The sequence below is a fragment of the Arachis ipaensis genome, chromosome B1 (assembly GCF_059453495.1).
Source record: "Arachis ipaensis isolate K30076 ecotype BB chromosome B1, ASM5945349v1, whole genome shotgun sequence".
Classification (NCBI taxonomy): Eukaryota; Viridiplantae; Streptophyta; class Magnoliopsida; order Fabales; family Fabaceae; genus Arachis; species Arachis ipaensis.
The window spans coordinates 65,032,413-65,042,665 of record NC_142436.1 but is presented as its reverse complement, the minus strand read 5'-3'; the positions used below and the strand labels follow the sequence as shown (position 1 = coordinate 65,042,665).

The 10,253-nt window shown below is 39.1% G+C and overlaps 1 non-coding gene across 1 annotated transcript; it reads right to left on the bottom strand.

The window, feature by feature from the left end:
* Positions 1–9,391: 9,391 nt before the first annotated feature.
* LOC148576863 (small nucleolar RNA R71) lies at positions 9,392–9,498 on the bottom strand. Its single transcript, XR_015903057.1, has one exon. It is a non-coding gene; the product is annotated as a small nucleolar RNA R71 (small nucleolar RNA).
* Between the last annotated feature and the right edge of the window lie 755 nt (positions 9,499–10,253).

Genomic DNA, 10,253 nt, shown 5'->3' with positions numbered 1-10,253 from the left:
CAAGCGTGTGAGATTTGAGCCCAATTGTGTGGTTACATCACGTATAACCACTTATTTTCATTATTGTGTGCATTATTCTCCTCCTATGATGTAATCCTTAATTTGTTTAATTCTATATGTCCATTATTTTGTGTATACATGCATTTGTATGATTGAGGCCATTGTTCAATTAGCTCACTTACCCAAAATAGCTTACCCTTTTATCTTCCATTGTTAGCCGATTTTGAGCCTACGCTTAACCCACTTGTTCTTAATTGTAGCACATTACAAGCCTAAGTGAAAAACAATAAATATCCCTTAATTTGGATCTTTGATTAGCTTAGGCTAGTGAGAGTGTTTGTCAATTGATTTTGGGAGAGTTGGGAACATTAAGTAGAGATAGAAGTTTAATTTTTATCTTTGTTGAAAATATTGGGAATTGGGTACATACTCATGTATTAATCATGTGTAAACCATGTGCATTGATGTTCTAGTGTATATATTTTAGTTTATATATATATATATATATATATATATATATATATATATATATATATATATATATATATATATATACAGAAAAGAAAGAAAAAGAATAGCAATAAAAAGGGGACAAAATGCCCCAAAGTGAAATTCAATAAGAGTCAATGCATAGGTGTGGCGATCAAAAAAGAATAGATGAGTGTGTGAGAAAAGTGAAGAATGGGTAGTTAGGTTTGCTCAAAATTGTATAGGTCGTCATAGGTTAGGTGGAAAGTTTAAGTAAATCAAAGATTCGAATTTCTAGCTCACTTAACCACATGCACCCTATCTTGACCCTAGCCCCGTTACAACCTGTGGGAAAGACCTCATGATATTTGTATGCATGCATAAAGTAAGTGTTGATTGTTAGATGAAAAATAAATCTTGGAAAGCATGATTAGAGGAGAATTGAGTGAATCAACCCCATACACTTGAGTGCTTAGAGCGGATACACATCCGACGAGGGTTCGATCGCTCAATTACATGTTTCCACCCGTGATCATCTTTTCTTGAAAGTTTATGAACTCTTTCCATGATTCAATCTAATTGTGGTTTGCTTGATTGCTAATACCATGGCCCTGGTGCTTATATGCATATTCTTGGAGGTTGATTTATTTTGACTAAGCCATTGCATCATGTAGATAGATTGCATTTAGTAGTTGCATTGAATAAATATTAATACCCTTTTGCTTCTTCTTGATTTTAGCATGAGGACATGCTTAGTTTAAGTGTGGGGAGATTTGATAAACCCCGATTTCTTGATTTATCTTGTGCTTATTTTGGGAGATTTTGTCACTTTTTCTCACATTTATTCAATGAAATAGCATGATTTTGTAATTCTCCTTTGAATTTAGCTTAAGTGTAAAAACATGCCTTTTAGGCCCTAAATTGGTGATTTTAATTCACTTTAATTCCATTCGATGCCTTGATGTGTTTGATGAGTGATTTCAGGTCCATAAGGCAAGTATTGGATGGAAGAAATGAGGAGAAAAGCATACACAAAGGGAGAATGCATGGAGAAACAAGGATTGGGAATGCACCAAAGGACGCGCACGCATACATATCGCGTCTGCGCGGATTGAGAATTTGCCATCGATGCGCACGCACACATGGCGCGCACACGCCGATACCCTCACGTGGCCCACTTGAAGGCAAAACGCTGGGGGCGATTTCTGAGCTGCCCAGGCCCAAATCCAACTTGTTTCTGAGTGTATTTCATGCAGAATTGAAGTCCAAGCAAAGGGGTAGCAATTAGTTTTTAGCCAACATGAGCCTTTAGTTAGTTTTCTAGAGAGAGAAGCTCCCTCTTCTCTCTAGAATTAGGTTAGGATTAGGTTAGATTATCTCAATTTCATGTTTGAATATTAGATCTCATCTTGTTTCTTTGATAATTTCTCATTTCTACATCTTGACCCTCTTAGTTTTTATGTCAATTCCTCATTTTGCTCTCTTTTGTGATGATGACTCATGTTGGATTTGTTTACATTTAATACAATTTGATGTTGATGTTTCTTTGATTGATGAATTGAGTTGTGACCTCACTTTTCTTGCAATTAATGTTGGTAGATTTTAGTATCTTTGCAATTTATGATGTTGATTTTTATTGCACTCTAGGTGTTTGATGAAATGCTCTCTTTAGTTCTTGAGTAGTTTTATCAACTCTTGGCCTAGGCCAAGGAACTTGAGTGATCTTGAGTTTTTGGATATAATGAATTTGGTAATTTGAGAATCCTATGTGATCAATTTGAAGCTCATTGACGCTAACCATCTACTAAGCCGATTAGTAGGGAGGTTAGGACTTATGGGTGGATTTGATTAGACCTGTTTGACATACTTCCAGTCTAGGAGTAAATGTTACGTACTTAAGGCTTCGAGAAGTAGACTTAATGGGTTGGCCTCTCATAATTGTCAATAATCGGTTTGTTAACTAGGATTGTGATCTCAAGTACCCAGGTCTTAGCCAAGAGTTCTTTATTCTGTTTTCTTTATTCACTCGCTTAGTTTACTCTCTTGCTATCTCATAAACAAAAACCCTTTTTTTTACCCCATCATAGCCAATACACATGCACTCCATTGATTCCTAGGGAGATAACCCGGAGTCCAAATGCTCCGGTAAATTTTCATTGGGGTTTGTTACTTGTGACAACCTAAAAACAAAATTTTTGCATGGAAGGATTCCTGATTGGTTTAGAAACTATACTTCAAAATGAGACTTCAATTGAGAATTTCTAAACTGTCAAGAGAATACCGACCCCATCAGAGAGCACAAGGGAATGGAGCTTGAAATCTCCTTCCAAAAGCTGTTGGAGACCTCTCCCCCAAAGCCATTAAAATCCAATACAATATTCAAGTGGGTAAAATTCTTATCCTTGACATTTACTTTCCCACATGAATATGGTTTACTTGAGACAGATAGTCAACTTAGAGCTCTTTGTGGCTTTAAGAGTAAGAGGGATATGGTTAGTGGTTGGAAACACAATCCTAGGTTCGTTGTGGTTGGGAGCTCAAAGTCTAAATGCAAGGGTTGGTGTAGAGCTCGAATGAATTGGTCTAGGAAGCTGTTTGGATGCCTTAGTGAGAATTCAGATTGCTTACCACCCGGATGGAATCATCATGTTCCACTTGAAGACGGGTGCAAAAACAAGATTTGGGATCCAAGCATACATGAGGATCGACTTTGGGAGCTCAAAGCTTGTGAAGAACTCCATCAAAGCTTGGGGAATGTATCTGGAATTGATAGAGAATGTTGGAAGTCCAAGCATTGGTGGAAGTTTCAAGATGAGTTCAAGCACAAGCCACCATGACACGGAGCTCACCAAATGTCCAACTTAAGGACAATAACTAAAAGTGCTAGGTGGGAGACAACCTACCATGGTATAATCGTTCCTTTCTATTCTTAATCTTATTTTATTTTATTTTTAGTAGTATTCGTTCACAATTTCTGCATATTCACCTGCATTCTGCATTTTGCATTCTGCATACACATAAAAAAAAGGGGGCAAACCACGCGTGCGCGCAGGCCACGTGTGGGCGTCGATAGCAATCTCGCTCCCCCATCCAACGAACAGAAAGTTGTGATAGAATCGTGCGGCTGGTGTGCTCTGCGCATAATTCGACCCACGCATACGCATCTATGACGCGTGCGCGTCAAGGACGCATACGCGTGGATAGGAAAATTGGCGTAAATAGCATTTTGGATAGAAAGTTGTGCTGCCCCCACGCTGGAACTGTGCTAGAGGCGCAAAGTCATCCATGCGTACTGGTGCACGAAATTACAATCACACTTTTGCAATTCCACACAACTAACCAGCAAGTACACTGGGTCGAACAAGTAATACCTTACGTGAATAAGGGTCGATCCCATGGAGATTGTCGGCTTGAAGCAAGCTATGGTTATCTTGTAATTCTTAGTCAGGATATCAGTAATGATTCTTAGTTTTAATTATAAAAAGTAAAAGAACATGAAATAAATACTTGTTATGCGGTAATGGAGAACAGGTTGAGGTTTTGGAGATGCTCTGTCCTCGGGATCTCTGCTTTCTTACTGTCTTCTTTTTCACGCACGCAAAGCTCCTTTCGTGGCAAGCTGTATGTTGGTGGATCACCGTTGTCAATGGCTACCATCCATCCTCTCAGTGAAAATGGTCCGGCTGCGCTGTCACCGCAGGGCTAATCATCTGTCGGTTCTAACTCAGGTTGGAATAGGATCCATTGATCCTTTTGCGTCTGTCACTACGCCCAACACTCGCGAGTTTGAAGCTCGTCACAGTCATCCCTTCCCAGATCCTACTCGGAATACCACAGACAAGGTTTAGACTTTTTGGATCTCAGGAATGGCCGCCAATAATTCTAGCATATACCACGAAGGTTCTAATCTTAGATTAGAAACCTAAGAGATATGCACTCAACCTATTGCAGATAGAACGGAGGTGGTTGTCAGGCACGCGTTCATAGGTGAGAATGATGATGAGTGTCACGGATCATCACATTCATCAGGTTGAAGTGCGAGTGAATATCTTAGAATAGAGACAAGCGTGATTGAATGGAAAATAGTAGTAATTGCATTAATTCATCGAGACACAGCAGAGCTCCTCACCCCTAACCATGGAGTTTAGAGACTCATGCCGTAGAAAATATAAATTCTGATGTAAAATATCATGAGGTACAAAATAAATCTCTAAAAGTAGTTTTTATACTCAACTAGTAATCTAGGTTTACAGAAAATGAGTAAGCTAAGATAGATAGTGCAGAAATCCACTTATGGGGCCCACTTGGTGTGTGTTTGGGCTGAGCACTGAAGCTTTCACGTGCATAGGCTATTCCTGGCATTGAACTCCAGCTTTTGTGCCAGTTTGGGCATTTAACTCCAACTTTTATGCCAGTTCTGGCGTTTAACGCCAGAAAAGGGTAAGGAGATGGCGTTTAAATGCCAGTTTGCGCTACCAAATCTCAGGCCGAGTATGGACTATTAAATATTGCTGGAAAGCCCAGGATGTCTACTTTCCAACGCAATTGAGTACGCGCCAATTGGGCTTCTGTAGTTCCAGAAAATCCATTTCGAGTGCAGGAGGGTCAGAATTCAACAGCATCTGCAGTTCTTTTTCAGCCTCTAAATCAGATTTTTGCTCAGGTCTCTCAATTTCAACCAGAATTTACCTAAAATTATAGAAAAACACACAAACTCATAGTAAAGTCCAGAAATGTGATTTTTGAATAAAAACTAATAAAAATATAATAAAAAGTGACTAAAACATACTAAAGACTATGTAAAAACAATGTCAAAAAGGGTATAAATTATCTGCTCATCACAACACCAAACTTAAATTGTTGCTTGTCCCCAAGCAACTAAAAATAAAATAGGATAAAAAGAAGAGATTATATAATGAATTTCAAATATCAATGAAGCTCAGTTCCAATTAGATGAGCGGGACTTGTAGCCTTTTTGCTTCTGAACAGTTTTGGTATCTCACTTTATCCTTTGAAGTTCAGAATAATTGGCATCTATAGGAACTCAGAATTCAGATATTGTTATTAATTCTCCTAGTTTAGTGTGTTAATTCTTGAACACAGTTACTTTATGAGTCTTGGCCGTGACCCTAAGCACTTTGTTTTCCAGTATTACCACCGGATACATAAATACCACAAACACATAACTGGGTGAACCTTTTCAGATTGTGACTCAGCTTTGTTAGAGTCCCCAATTAGAGGTGCCACGAGCTCTTAAGCACACTCTTTTTGCTTTGGACCACGACTTTAACCACTCAGTCTCAAGCTCTTCACTTGGACCTTCATGCCACAAGCACATGGTTAGGGACAGCCTGATTTAGCCGCTTAGGCCAGGATTTTATTCCTGTGGGCCCTCCTATCCATTAATGCTCAAAGCCTTGGATCCTTTTTACCCTTGCCTTTTTGGTTTAAAGGGTTATTGGCTTTTTTTGCTTGCTTTTTCTTTTTCTTTCTTTTTTTCTTTTATTTTTCGCCAAAATTTTTTTTTCCGCAAGCTTTATATTCACTACTTTTTCTTGCTTCAAGAATCAATTTTATGATTTTTCAGATTATCAATAACATTTCTCCTTTTTCATTATTCTTTCAAGAGCCAACAGTTTTAACATTCATAAACAACAATATCAAAAATATGCACTGTTCAAGTATTCATCCAGAAAACAAAAAGTATTGTCACCACATCAAAATAATTAGATTATTTTCAAGATATAATTCGAAATTCATGTACTTCTTATTCTTTTGCAAATAAAAACATTTTTCTTTTAAGAAAGGTGAGGGATTTATGGGATTATTGATGCCAGGGCATTTTGGCCAGTTTCACTGACCTTTTCTTTACTGTTTTAGGGTAGTTTCATGCATTTTCTTAGTTAATAAGCAATTTTTGGGTAGATAATCACTTACATCTTGATTCAAGCAAACATTGTGAATTTTGAATGATTTCATGGGAATTATGCATGAATTGAATGATAAAGTGGATGATGCATGATCTCATGAGTTAGAACCTAGCTTTGATGCACTTTACTTGCTTGATTTCAGGATAAAGGAAGCAAGGAAGATGCCACGTTAATAGCCACGTTAGTCTAACTAACGTGACCATTAACGTGGAATGGGAGCTAGCTTGCAACGTTAATGAGAAAAGTGATCGCCAATAACGCCTTCGTGAGCCATCATAGCCCACGTTAGTTGCCACGTTAACTACATTAACGTGGAAGCTAACGTGGAAGAGAAGTAAAGCTCCAACGTTAGTGGTAAAAGTGAATACCACTAACGTTGGAAAAAGGGGCACACTTAGCCACGTTAAGAGTCACGTTAATTACATTAACGTGAACTCTAACGTGGAAGGAACAAAGAAGTGCCAACGTTAGTGACACTCACCTTTGTCACTAACGTTGGACCAAGCCACTATTAGCCACGTTAGTTACCACGTTAACTACATTAACGTGGAAGCTAACGTGGAGGAAAGAAATGATGAGCCAACGTTATGCACTCACCTTTGTCACTAACGTTGGAGATGGCAATGACCACCACGTTAGTGGCCACGTTAATACAATTAACGTGAGGCACTAACGTGAGAAGGGGCGTTTGGAGCGTTAGTGACAAAGGTAAGTGTCACTAACACTCTCGAAGCTGAGGCATGCCCACGTTAGCTACACTAACGTGGACTCTAACGTAGGAAGGAAAGGCAACAAGCAAACGTTATTGGAAAGGGTGAATGCAAATAACGTTTGTGAAGGACCAAGAGGCAACGTTAGTGGTCACGTTAGTGCCACTAACGTTGAAGTTAACGTGGACCATCTTGGGTTAGGAACGTTAGTGAAAAAGGTGATCGTCACTAACGTTCTCGAACCCACATTTTCACTTAATGTTAACACCACTAACGTCCTAACTAACGTCCATGCCTAACTCACATTTTCTCTCTTCAAGCAAAGCTGAGCCCACTAAAGACTGCAACTGCTTCAACTTAAGATCCAAAGGCCCCTATCCAAGACTTGAAGAGCCAACTAGAAGATCAGAAGAGTAGTATATATAGGAGTAGTTTTGAACTAGTAAAGGGAGCTTTTGGCATTTTGGAGAACTACACTCTGTATACTTTACTTTCTTTGCAACTTCTAGTTTTAGTTTTCATAATGTACTTTACACTTACGCTTTCCATTCCCAGAGCTATGAACAACTAAACCCCTTTCATTGGGTTAGGGAGCTCTGTTGTAATTTGATGGATCAATAATAGTTTTCATTATTCTTCTTCTTTATTTTCTCTTGATTTTACTAGAAAGCTTTCAATCTTCATCCTATTGGGTAGTTATCTTGGAAAAGAAGCTATTCATACTTGGATCTCTTCGGACCTTGGAAGAGGAATGAAGAGATCATGCTAGAAATGCTTTCTCATGTTGGACCAAATTGGGGTTTGGGTGGATATGGTGACATATAATCCTACCAATACTTTGATTTGGGAATACATGTGGTATAATTAGTGACCATACTTCATCTCTTCTCATGAGCAATTAGACCAAGGAATTGGCTATTGATCAAGATTTGAGAGATTGGATTACCAAGGAATTGGAATCCAATCACTTAAGATTGCCAAGGAGATCAATGAATGCATTGATTGAGGAAGAGATGAGAATGAACTTGATCCAGAGAATACAACATCTCCTGAGCCCAATGAATCCCCCATTTCTGATCTTACCCATCCTCTTTACTTTCTGCTATTTATTTTTATGTTCATCTTCCCCATTCCTCATTTAAGATTCTGCAATTTACTTTCCGTTATTTACATTCAGTTCTTTATTTCCAGTAATTACACTTTCTGCCATTTACTTTCCCGCCAGTTAATTTCCTGCAACTCTCCAATCAAATTCTGCTTAGCTCAACTAGAACATTCCTCCAATTAAAGTTGCTTGACCAATCAATCCCTATGGGATTCGACCTCACTCTATTGTGAGTTTTTACTTGACGACAATTCGGTATACTTGCCGAGGGAAATTTGTTGAGAGACAAGTTTCCGTGCATCAAGTTTATCGCGCTGTTGCCGGGGATTGATTTTGTATCAACAACGATTAAATTGGTGGATAACTAGATTCAGCATTTTTCTTTTGTTTGATTTAATTTCTATTAATTAATTCACTTTCAGTTTCAGTTATTTTCTTCCCGTTACCCCTACCCGTTTGTGGTGTTCTCTTATTTGTTACAATTCAGTTCACTAACCCACTAACTGTTTGATATATTGCATTACTCACACTAACAGCATTTTTAACAAGAATACTCTCCATCTCCCTTTTTCTTTGGCCTTGTTGGTTGTATGACAGGTAGAAGAAGTGGGGCTTCAACTTCTTTTGATTCTGAACCTGAGAGGACCTTCCTTAGATTAAGGAGGGAAGCAAGAGGAAAGAGAGTTGTTGGTGCTGAGGAAGAGGAAGAGTATTTTGAACCAGACATGGATGAGAATATGGAGAACCATCATGAAGAAGAGGCTCACAACCATGGCAGAGAAGGTCCAGCGCATCATGCTGGGCAAGAGAGAAGAGTTCTGGGATCCTACATAAATCCAAACCCAGGAAACTATGGAAGTAGCATCCAAAAGCCAACCATACATGCCAATAATTTTGAACTGAAGCCACAGCTCATCACCCTTATTCAGAACAACTGTTCATTCGAAGGAAGTGTCCAAGAAGATCTCAATCAACATCTCACTACATTCCTGAGGATATGCGATACTGTGAAGTCTAATGGTGTTCATCCTGACACCTATAGACTACTTCTGTTTCCCTTCTCACTCAAGGACAAAGCATCTAAATGGCTGGAATCCTTCCCGAAGGAGAGTTTAACAACCTGGGAAGATGTGGTGAACAAATTCTTGGCGAGATTCTATCCTCTTCAAAGAATCAACAGGTTGAGAGCTGAGGTACAAACCTTCAAGCAACAAGATGGTGAAACTCTCTATGAAGCATGTGAGAGGTTTAAGGACTTGACAAGAAGATGCCCACCAGATATGTTCAATGAATGGGTGTAGTTACACATTTTTTATGAAGGTCTTTCTTATGAATCAAAGAAGGCAGTAGATCACTCATCTGGGGGATCTCTGAACAAGAAGAAGACCATTGAAGAAGCCATAGATGTCATTGAGACTATAGCTGAGAATGACTACTTCTATGCTTCTGAAAGAGGCAACACTAGAGGAGTGATGGAGCTAAACAACGTGGATGCACTGCTAGCCCAAAACAAGATGATCACCAAGCAGCTGGCTGATCTTACCAAGAAGATGGAGAGGAACCAAGTAGCAGCAATCACCACCTCATCAGCAACCCAAAAAGGAGTGAATGTAGAAGCAGAAGGTGATTAGGAACAAGCCAACTACATTGGAAACTCACCTAGGCAGACCCATGACCCATACTCCAAAATTTATAATCCTGGTTGGAGGAACCACCCAAACTTTGGGTGGAAAAGTCAACAAGATCAAGGCCAAGATCAGAGACGTCACAACCCCAACAACAATGCGGCTCACCAACATTCCACACAGAGACCATATCAGCACCCACCTAACAACACATCTCAACATCCATACCAAAGCCAAAATGGCCCTTCTCATCCCTCCAATCTCAACTCATAATCATCCGAAGATAGACTCTCAAGGATTGAGACTCTACTTAAACGTATATGCAAAGAAGTTCAAGACAGTAAAATGTTCCGAGAGGAAGTGCGGTCCAATATGCAGAATCAAGATGTTGCCATCAAGAAACTTGAAACACAGA